This window comes from Ovis canadensis, chromosome 3 (assembly GCF_042477335.2).
Source record: "Ovis canadensis isolate MfBH-ARS-UI-01 breed Bighorn chromosome 3, ARS-UI_OviCan_v2, whole genome shotgun sequence".
Lineage (NCBI taxonomy): Eukaryota > Metazoa > Chordata > Mammalia > Artiodactyla > Bovidae > Ovis > Ovis canadensis.
In genome coordinates this window covers 145,157,815-145,168,202 of record NC_091247.1, presented here as the reverse complement: position 1 = coordinate 145,168,202, position 10,388 = coordinate 145,157,815, and the positions used below count along the sequence as shown (strand labels likewise).

Sequence of the window (10,388 nt, the reverse complement as noted above, 5' to 3'; positions counted from 1 at the left end):
GTGCAAAAAATGCTGAGTCTGGCAATACAGTTTTGCTATGAATAATGAACTGTCCTTTGTCTCTGACCCAGGAGGTTTGGGTTTTCTACCAGCATCCATTAAACTTCAGCAGGTGAACTAGTTAGCTTGCCAGTAGGCAAAATCTGAGCGCTTTCTCCATGCTTGCCGCAAATCTGAAACATTTGTATGATCACTAACAGAAGGAACCAAGGGAGGCACAAAGTCCTATTAAAGCGCATGGGGACCTGGGGAAGCTCTTTCATCTATTTTGCTAAGTTCACATTGAGAGAAACGTCTCCACTTTTTTTCTCTCGAGAATGCTGAAGGCCCTGGAAGACAGCCAGGAAGAAAGAGAATTTTATTGTGAAGGGGGAAGCTTTGTTATACAGAGTTCTGCACTTGGCACTGGGAATTTCAGGTCCTTGGATTCAAATTCTAGTTCTGCCAGTAAAGACTCAGACAAGTCAGTGAGGCACAGCAGCTTTGCCCTTAACATTCTTGTGAGAGTTCTAAAGTCTGTAACGATCTACTCTGAAAGCTGTCATGATTCCCCTTAAAAGAAATTTCAGCTACATAATTTCAACTTCATGGAAGGCTATGCCCCAATTAATATCATCCCTGAGTTCTTAGGGCTTCCTAGGTGGCTCAGTGGTAAAGAATCCACTTGCCAATGTAGGAGACACAGATTTGATCCCTGGGTTGGGAAGATCCCCTGGAGGAGGAAGTGGTGACCCACTCTAGCATTCTTGCCTGGGAAATTCCATAGAGAGAGAAGTCTGGTGGGCTACAGTCCTTGGGGTTGCAAAAAGTCAGACACTGCCTTAGCATGGGTGAGCATGCACACACGAAGTTGAGTGTCTGCCTTGCATTTCAAACTTTGCTCCTTACAAACTGAATTACTAGGAATCCTTTTGATAATTTGAAAATAATCCATGCCTTCAGTATGAAGCCATGTACAGAGTTAGGTGCAAAACTGCCCCAGCAATCTAGCCCCAGTTATGGGATTTGGGGAAAAGCCATCATTTTTGAAGGGTAGCATAGTTCGGTGGTTAAGAGTACACATTCTAAAGCCAAACTATTCTTCCCCTTTCTATCTGAACAACCTTACCTTAAATACCTAACCTCTTTTTGCTAGTTTCCTCATGCATAAAGTGGAAATAATTATCATACCTACCTTACATGAAGCAATAAGAACAGGGCTTGATACAAAGTAATTGCCAAACCAGTGTTAATTATTTTCATGAGATCATGTTCCAGGAGATAATTTATCCTAAAATGTTTGGGGAAACAAAGGCACACATCAATGTTTGTCCCATCGCAGACCATTGATCCACTGATCTATTTCTCCAAAGCCGATTAACCTAAGGAAGAAATAAACACTTTCTGCAGCCCTATCTGTTGAGCAGGGAATGAGTGAGACCCTACTGTGACTCACTTTCTAAGCCATTTTGCAGCACCTGATGCGAAGAACTGACTCATTGGAAAAGACCCTGATGCTAGGAAAGACTGAAGGCAGGAGGAGAAGGGGAAGACAGAGGATAAGATGGTTGGATAGCATCACAGACTCTATGACACGAGTTTGAGCGAGATCTGGGAGTTGATGATGGACAGGGAAGCCTGGCATGCTACAGTCCATGGGGTCACAGAGTCAGACACGACTGACCGGCTGAACTGAAATGAACTGAAAGATGAGGGCATCTTGCAGAGTACCGAGAACAAAAGTCTTTTACTGAGCTTTAGGTAGAACAAGAGTATTTCCTTTCCCATGTAAAACGTATTCACTGAGGTTTTTCATGGAGAAGGAAATGGCAACCCACTCCAGTACTCGTGTCTGGAAAATCCCATGGAATATTTTTTCAGAGCAGCAGAGCGGGGCTGCCGCCCTCTGGCGGTGCTGTCGAGCATTACGCCTTAGGGTCACAATGCTGCTGCTGCTACTGCTAAGTCGCTTCAGTCGTGTCCGACTCTGTGTGACCCCATAGACGGCAGCCCACCAGGCTCCCCGGTCCCTGGGGTTCTCCAGGCAAGCACACTGGAGTGGGTTGCCATTTCCTTCTCCAATACGGAGCATTAAAACCCTAATAGTGGTACTGACGTGGCAGTTTGCCAAGCTCTTTCACGTGTTTCTCACTTGAGCCTCGCCTCTGTGAGGGCATCAAGTAGAAGGAGCAGGTGACTTGAAGTCAGAATTCAATTGTTTGGTTAATTCACCAAAAATGTACTAAGTACTCACTATGTGCACTGCCCAGCTCTCCCAGTGACCTCAGCTCTTTGACTCTTACCAGTTAAGCTTCATCAAAAGCAAGCTCGTTATTGTTTCTACACTTTCTGTTGTTGTTGAGAGGGAAGAAGGGTTGGGTGATATAAGCACAGGTGGGCCAGGAGTTTTCTGTAGCATATGGTTGTGATGCATTCCTGCTGAACTTTATATTAGCAGTCTGAGTGGATAAAGATGCATTAAGAAGTGAAAGTGTTAGTTGCTCAGTCCTGTCCAAATCTTTGCAACCCCATGGACTGTAATCTGCCAGGCTCCTCTGTCCATGGGATTCTCCAGGCAAGAATACTGGAGTGGGTTGCCATTTCCATCTCCAGGGGATCTTCCCAACCCAGGAATTAAACCCACGTCTCCCACGTTGCAGGCAGAGTCTTTACCGACTGAGCTATAAGGGACTGCTTATAAGTAAATAAATATAGAGACTTGGCTCTAAAATGAAAGCGAGAGCCACATACATCTTGATAAAACCTAGAATCACTCGTGGAGTGTATTGATCATATTGATTTTTAAAAAACAAACAGTGATTTTCATTCCTTTGTCAATAGTTGAGAAAATTTTAAAATCATTCATGTGTTCTCTGCCTGAGTTTTGGAACTCCTGCAGACAGTTTTCTGACTTGACTACATCCTCTGTGTAAGTCATAGGACTGGTAATACTGAGGAATATCCATTCATGGGTATTCAGATAATTTAACAAACTTTAAATGTGTGCATGAAATGATTTCATGTGTACCCTTAAATACTGTTATTATTAAACAAGAGGAGATGAAAAATTAACCAATATATGGAATTTTTTAGAAAGCAACAAAACAAGGCAAGGAGGAAACAATAAAGCAGTCAGGCTGAAGAGTGATATTAAGTAATTAGAAAACTGAATTAATAGATCCAATAAGGGACTTCTGAATAACAAAATAAAATGGAAAAACTCCTAGAATTTACTAGTCATCTTAGAATGTAAGCTCCATGAGAGTACAGCTCCTAACATATAATGGGCAAATAACAAACACTGTTTAAATGAATGAATAGATTAAGAAAATAGGAGGGGTGGGGGGACTTCCCTGCTGGTCCAGTGGCTAAGACTCTGCTCTCCCAATGCAGAGGGCCCAGGTTTAATTCCTGGTCAGGGAACTAGAGCCCACACATCACAACTGAGAGTTCATATGCTGAAGCTAAAGATCCTGCATGCTGCAAGGAAGATCAAAGATGTGTGTCGCAACTAAGACCTGACACAGCCAAATAAATAAATTTTTAAAAAAAATAGGAGATTGGAAAACTATTTGGCTTTTTTTTCTTTTGGAGTGTGTGTATGTGACAACTGACATTTGTTTATTCTTTGCACGAATAGGGGAGAGAGAGTGGGACCCTGAAGAACACTTAAGGGCCAAAGTTAACAGTGGCATGCATTACTCCTGCCTTTAGTCCAGGGACCAGAACTGTTATCTGACTCCTCCCAGAAGCAGTGAGGGCTGGGAAAAGCAGCCTCCCAGGGCCCCAGAGAGAAAACGCAATGATTTGGTTTCTCTGCAACAGACAAGGCCTGGAGAGTATCTTCTCTCCCTCTCAGCTCTAAACATGGTCTGTCTGGCTGGTGGGCCTTTACATTTGATGTTGTTTGTACCTTTTCTTAGCTTTCTAGGAGAAGAGAAACCTTGTCTTAAATGTCTTGTCCTAAACAATACCCAGCCTGGGGTCCTGTGTGCTCAGAAGTTCCTTACTCCTACAGAGTGCATTTCAGTTGAGAGAAGTGTCTTCACAGATTTATGTCATTGTTGGTTGCTAAAGTGGAGGGCCACTATTTCTGACTTTATGATATACAAGTGTTTGGATGAGATACAGAAGGTTGAGCAAAGCAAATGTTTCCATTCCATCCAGTTCAGCCAGGCCCGTGTAGATAGACCCTCTCTCTTTCACTCCTAAAATAAACTCTGCTGGGTCATGCTGCATTTTTCTTTTATTACTGCTGGCATTATATTTAAATATTTTCATCCATATTCATAAGTGAGATGCTGTGTGTGTGTGTGTGTGTGTGCATGCTATCTTTTCTACATTTTGTATCAGGTGATACTTGTTGGAAATGAATGACCATCACACAGGTGTCCCCATCTCTGAGATTCTGCATGGAGCAGAGCTGTCAGGAGAGCTGCCTGACCCAAATTGGATTGTGACATGAGAAACTTTTATTCGGCAAAATCACAGAAATGTGAGGATTCTTATTACAGCAGCAAGCATTTCTCTTCCTGACTCATACATCCTTCTCATCTCAGGTCCTGTCATTAGCCTAGGTGACTACATAGATGACCTCCAAGCCTTAGCCTCTCAGTTCTTAACGGTCACAACCCCATTTCCTCAGCTACCATTTGGCTACAATCCTAGAGCTTGTCATCCCCTGGAGTTGCTATTCCTCGACAATTAACAGATTCTAACAGACACTCCCTCCCGCAGGTTCCTTTCCTCACTGCAGCCATTGTTTCTTGCCTCAACACCCTTAAGAGTTTCTCCACTCTTTTGCCTAACCCGTCTGCACTTCTTTCCCTTCCATGGGAATTAGTCTGCTACGGCAGTCATTACAAAAGCCATAGACTGGGTGTTTTAAACAACAGAAACTTATTTTCTCACAGTTCTGAAGGCTGGAAGCCCATGATCGAGGTTCTGGCTGATTTAGTTTCAGGAGAGAGCTCTCTTCCTGGCTTGTGGATGCCTGCCTTCTCATCCATCCTCACATGAAAGGACAAGGACTTTCCTTGTTGTTTGTGCCTGAGAGGCAGCTCTCTGGTGTTTCTTTTTATAAGGACACTAATCCGATCAGATAAGGATTATCTTATGGCCTATTGTTGTTCAGTCGCTCAGTGATGTCTCACTCTTGGTGACCCCATGGACTACAGCATGCCAGGCTTCCCTGTCCTTCACTATCTTCTGGAGTTTCCACAAATGCATGCCCATTGAGTTGATGATGCCATCCAACCAGCTCATCCTCTGTTGTCCCCCTCTCCTCCTGCCCTCAATCTTTCCCAGCATCAGGGTCTTTTCCAGTGAGTCGGCTCTTCACATCAGGTGGGCAGAGTACTGGAGCTTCAGCTTCAGCGTCAGTCCTTCCAGTGAATATTCAGGGTTGATTTCCTTTAGGATTGACTGGTTTGATCTCCTTGCTGTCCAAGGGACTCTCAAGTCTTCTCCAGCGCCATAGTTTGAAAGCATCAATTCTTCAGCACTCGGCCTTCTTTACGGTCCAGTTCTCACATCCATACATGACTACTGAAAAAACCGTAGCTTTGACAATGAACCTTTGTTGGCAAAGTGATGTCTGCTTTTTAATACACTGTCTAAGTTCATCATGGCTTTTCTTCCAAGGAGGAAGCATCTTATGACCTCATCACATCTTAATCACATCATCAGAGATTCTGTTCCCAAATACAGCCTCATGGGCATTAGGGCTTCAGCGCATGAATCTGGGGGGAGAGAGCACAAGCATTCAGGCCACAACACCATCTTGTTACCAATAGTTGCTAAGTGAATAGTCACCCACTCCCAGGCTAATGAGCACCGTGAACTCCCTTAACCGCTGGTCCTCCCATCCCACCAATGTGGAGAAACTAAACATGGGTCCACTCTCTCTGCTCTACACCTACCCTGCTGGGTCCTGCTGGGGAAAAAGTACACAAATGTATAGACATATTGTTTTCTTCCATTTGAAAACTCTCTACATTTCCCTAGTTATATCTTTATCTTATTTTCCATGGAGGGGTCCAAAATATGCCACTTTTCATTATCTTGAGCTAAAGGTATTTGAGAATCAACAGATTCAGGAAGAGATATTTTTCTGAACTCTGCTTATCTGCCTGAAAGCAGAGCCTCCCAGAAGAACTCAGTTGTCATAAATCCCTTTCCTTCAGACAAGACTGACTCTTGGCACTGGAGAAGAGAAATTGGTACCAAGATAAGAGATCATCTATGCAGATATTGTCATAAGACTATTATATCTGCCATCTAGTCACCAAAGGGCCCATTTACCGTCCCCAAAAGTCTTCCCTTCCGCAGCTCCCCTTCTCCTATAAGATAGTATATAAGCTCCAAATTCTTATCACCTTCCTGAGTCACATATTTTTTTCCTGTGAACTTCTGTGTGTGTGTGAATAAAAATCTGTCTTTTCTCTTGCTATTATGTCTTTTGTCAGTTTAATTCATAAGAATCAGTGAACGAACCTAAGAGGGTAGAGGAAGTTTTTCCCCACTTACAATCCCAATAAATATTTCAAACCTTCTCAACTTTCTTTAAGTTCTTCCCCAATCTGTCAACTTTCCTGTTTCACTTAGAAACTGAGATCTTCAGGAAAAGATTTCCTCAACTTCCTATCCAGTCCTCCAAGTCTTGTTTTTCTTTTTTTCTTTTCTCTCTTCTTTGAAGAGACAGCCCTTCTGTGAGCACCGTGCATTCACTGCCCACCTCCCTCCCTCCTTTCCTTTTTCCCTCCTTTCCTTCCTTCCTTCCGTCTCATACCTTTGCTTTGCTATTTTTATGCCTGTCTTAACTAGGTATTCATTCTCTCCTCTTCTGTTTTTTCCATTCCGGCATTTAAATGTACCCACATCTTTTGAATTTCTTGATCCAAGGCTCTTGGTTCTGCATTCTCTCTGCATAGCTCAGGCTTGATCTTTTGTTCTCCTTCCCTCGCATCCAAACTTCTTGAAAGAGATGTCTGCACTTCCTTATTTCTTATGTATTCCTCAGCCCACTTCCATATGCCTTCCTCCTCCACTTAACTACTTCTGCCAAGGTCACCTGTTTATAATCCAGTGAACATTCACGGGCTTTCTCTTCCTTGATCTCTCTGATGTGTTTGGCTCTGCTGGAAACCTCTCCTTTTCCTCACTTGGCCTCAGCAATACCATCCTTTTCTGCTTTGGCTCTTGCCTCTTTTGGCTCCTGTCTTTCCTGGCTCCTGTTCTTTCAGCAACTCAGATGTTGTCTCCTCTGCTCCATCAACCTCTCTTCTCTTGCTAGATATTCTCTGATTTGTTTTTCCACTCCCACGGCTTGAACTACTAACTAAATGTGGACTCATCACCAAAATCTAAATCTCTGGCTCAGTTCTTTCTTCTGAGCTCCAAGCATCTTCATTCATCTTTGCACCAGACATTTCTGCTGTGATGGCCTAAGGGCTACTTATATTCAACATGTCCAAAACAAAACTCATCTTCTTCTCCCTCAAATATATGCTCCATTTTGGAGATTGGCACCATCCTTTACTGTACCACCCACGCTATAAGTCGGAAAATAAGTCTGATGCTCTCTTCAATCTTCCTTCATTTAATCAGGTATCAATCTTATCAATCCTAGCATCTCAAAGTCTCCCAATTATATCCCCTTCTCCATCTCCATCACCATATCTTAATTCAATCTTTATCATCTCTTCCTTGGGTTTTTCTTCTAGTACCCTAACTAATCAGTTACTCCTTCCTCACTGCAGTCAGAAAGCTCTTTCTAAATTATTCAGGGGAAGAAAAATTGTCTTTACCTATCTTCAGTTCAGTTCAGTTCAGTTTAGTCTCTCAGTCATGTCCGACTCTTTGCAACCCCATGAATTACAGCACACCAGGCTTCCCTGTCCATCCCCAACTCCCAGAGTTCACTCAAACTCACGTCCATCGAGTTGGTGATGCCATCCAGCCATCTCATCCTCTGTCGTCCCCTTCTCCTTCTGCCCTCAATCCCTCCCAGCATCAAAGTCTTTTCCAATGAGTCAACTCTTTGCATGAAGTGGGCAAAGTATTGGAGTTTAAGCTTTAGCGTCAGTCCTCCCAAAGAACATCCAGGACTGATCTTTAGAATGGATTGGTTGGATCTCCTTGCTGTCCAAGGGACCCTCAAGAGTCTTCTCCAACACCACACTTCAAAAGCATCAATTCTTCGGGGCTCAATATTCTTCACAGTCCAACTTTCACATCCATACATGACCGCTGGAAAAACCATAGCCTTGACTAGACGGACCTTTGTTGGCAAAGTAATGTCTCTGCTTTTTAATATGCTATCTAGGTTGGTCATAACTTTCCTTCCAAGGAGTAAACATCTTTTAATTTCATGGCTGCAGTCACCATCTGCAGTGATTTTGGAGCCCAAAAAATAAAGTCAGCCACTGTTTCCACTGTTTCCCCATCTATTTCCCATGAAGTGATGGGACCAGATGCCATGATCTTCGTTTTCTGAATGTTGAGCTTTAAGTCAACTTTTTCACTCTCCTCTTTCACTTTCATCAAGAGGCTTTTTTTAGTTCCTCTTCACTTTCTGCCATAAGGGTGGTGTCATCTGCATATCTGAGGTTATTGATATTTGTCTGGCAGTCTTGACTCCAGCTTGTGCTTCTTCCAGCCCAGCGTTTCTCATGATGTACTCTGCATATAAGTTAAATAAACAGGGTGACAATAAACAGCCTTGACGTACTCCTTTTCCTATTTGGAACCAGTCTGTTCTTCCATGTCCAATTCTAACTATTGCTTCCAGACCTTGCATACAGGTTTCTCAAGAGGCAGGTCAAGTGGTCCAGTATTCCCATGTCTTTCAGAATTTTCCACAGTTTATAGTGATCCACACAGTCAAAGGCTTTGGCATAGTCAATAAAGCAGAAATAGATGTTTTTCTGGAACTCTCTTGCTTTTTCCATGATCCAGCGGATGTTGGCCATTTGATCTCTGGTTCCTCTGCCTTTTCTAAAACCAGCTTGAAGTTCACAGTTCATGTATTGCTGAAACCTGGCTTGGAGAATTTTGAGCATTATTTTACTAGCGTGTGAGATGAGTGCAATTGTGCAGTAGTCTGAGCATTCTTTGGCATTGCCTTTTTTGGGGATTGGAATGAAAACTGACCTTTTCCATTTCTGTGGCCACTGCTGAGTTTTCCAAATTTGCTGGCGTATTGAGTGCAGCACTTTCACAGCATCATTTTTCAGGATTTCAAATAGCTCAACTGGAATTCCATCACCTCTACTAGCTTTGTTCGTAGTGATGCTTTCTAAGGCCCAGTTGACCTCACTTTCCAGGATGTCTGGCTCTAGGTGAGTGGTCACACCATCGTGATTATCTGGGTTGTGAGATCTTTTTTGTATAGTTCTTCTGTGTATCCTTGCCACCTCTTCTTAATATCTTCTGCTTCTGTTATCTTAGGTTCATATACTGCAAGTTAGACTAATAAAAGCAGATTAATAAGAGAAAAACAGAAGTGTATCACCATGTACATCAGGCATATACATGGGAATTCTCAGTGATGAGTAACTCAAGGGGTTGGTTAGAATTTGGGCTTATATCACTTCTTAACAGAAGAACTATACATTTTTAGTGAAGTCACCAGACAAAGAAAAAGGACTTTGAGAACTATGGGAGAACTAATAGAAGATAAGGACTAGTTAAATTTTGTCCTATAGATTCTTCTGGTACTGTCTCTGGGCTAATAAGTGTTTAGAGTTGTTTCCAGTGATTTTAACTTCTGTCCTTCCTGGTAAAGGGGAGGGGGACACCTTAAAAATTTATGTTCTGTTTTAGATAAATAGGAGGAAAGTAGAGAGCTTTTCTGGTATCTGCTTCTTCTCAATTGCCTTTAGCACAAAATAATCCTTATGCCAAAGTGGCATTTGGGGGATGGCATATTCTGCTACCCTTCAGTACACGTCTGTTTCTATCACTCGAGCTGCTGAAATCCACAAGTTGATCTTATACTTTCAGAATAATGTTGAGATGACTTGGGGATCTTCAGGATCTGACTTCTGCCTAGCTTTCTAATGTTCCCTTTGTGGAGTTCACACCTCTCTAACCATCCTCTACCATGGTTCTGGCAAAACCAAACTCCTGGTACTGAAATATCAGATTCTCTCAAATCTCTTGGCTTTCACCCATGCTACTCCCTCCAACTGAACTGGAATCCCCTTCCTCCTGTTCCACTTTACCTCACAAACCTATGCTCCCTCTCAAACCCGTGCTTCAAGGATTGTTATGGGGTATTACATCCTTAGGAAAGCTTTTCTGGACACTCAGTATGACCACTCTTCTTTGTTTTTCTAACATGCTTTGTGCATATCTTTATTGTTACCCTGCGTAAGCTAGAAATGATTTGTCTAATTTCAATCAAT

The 10,388-nt window shown here is 42.7% G+C and overlaps 1 non-coding gene across 1 annotated transcript; it reads left to right on the top strand.

Annotated features, from left to right (window-relative positions):
• Window positions 1–3,329: 3,329 nt before the first annotated feature.
• On the top strand, window positions 3,330–3,402 carry TRNAG-CCC (transfer RNA glycine (anticodon CCC)). Its single transcript has one exon. It is a non-coding gene; the product is annotated as a tRNA-Gly (tRNA).
• The last annotated feature ends 6,986 nt before the right edge of the window (window positions 3,403–10,388 follow it).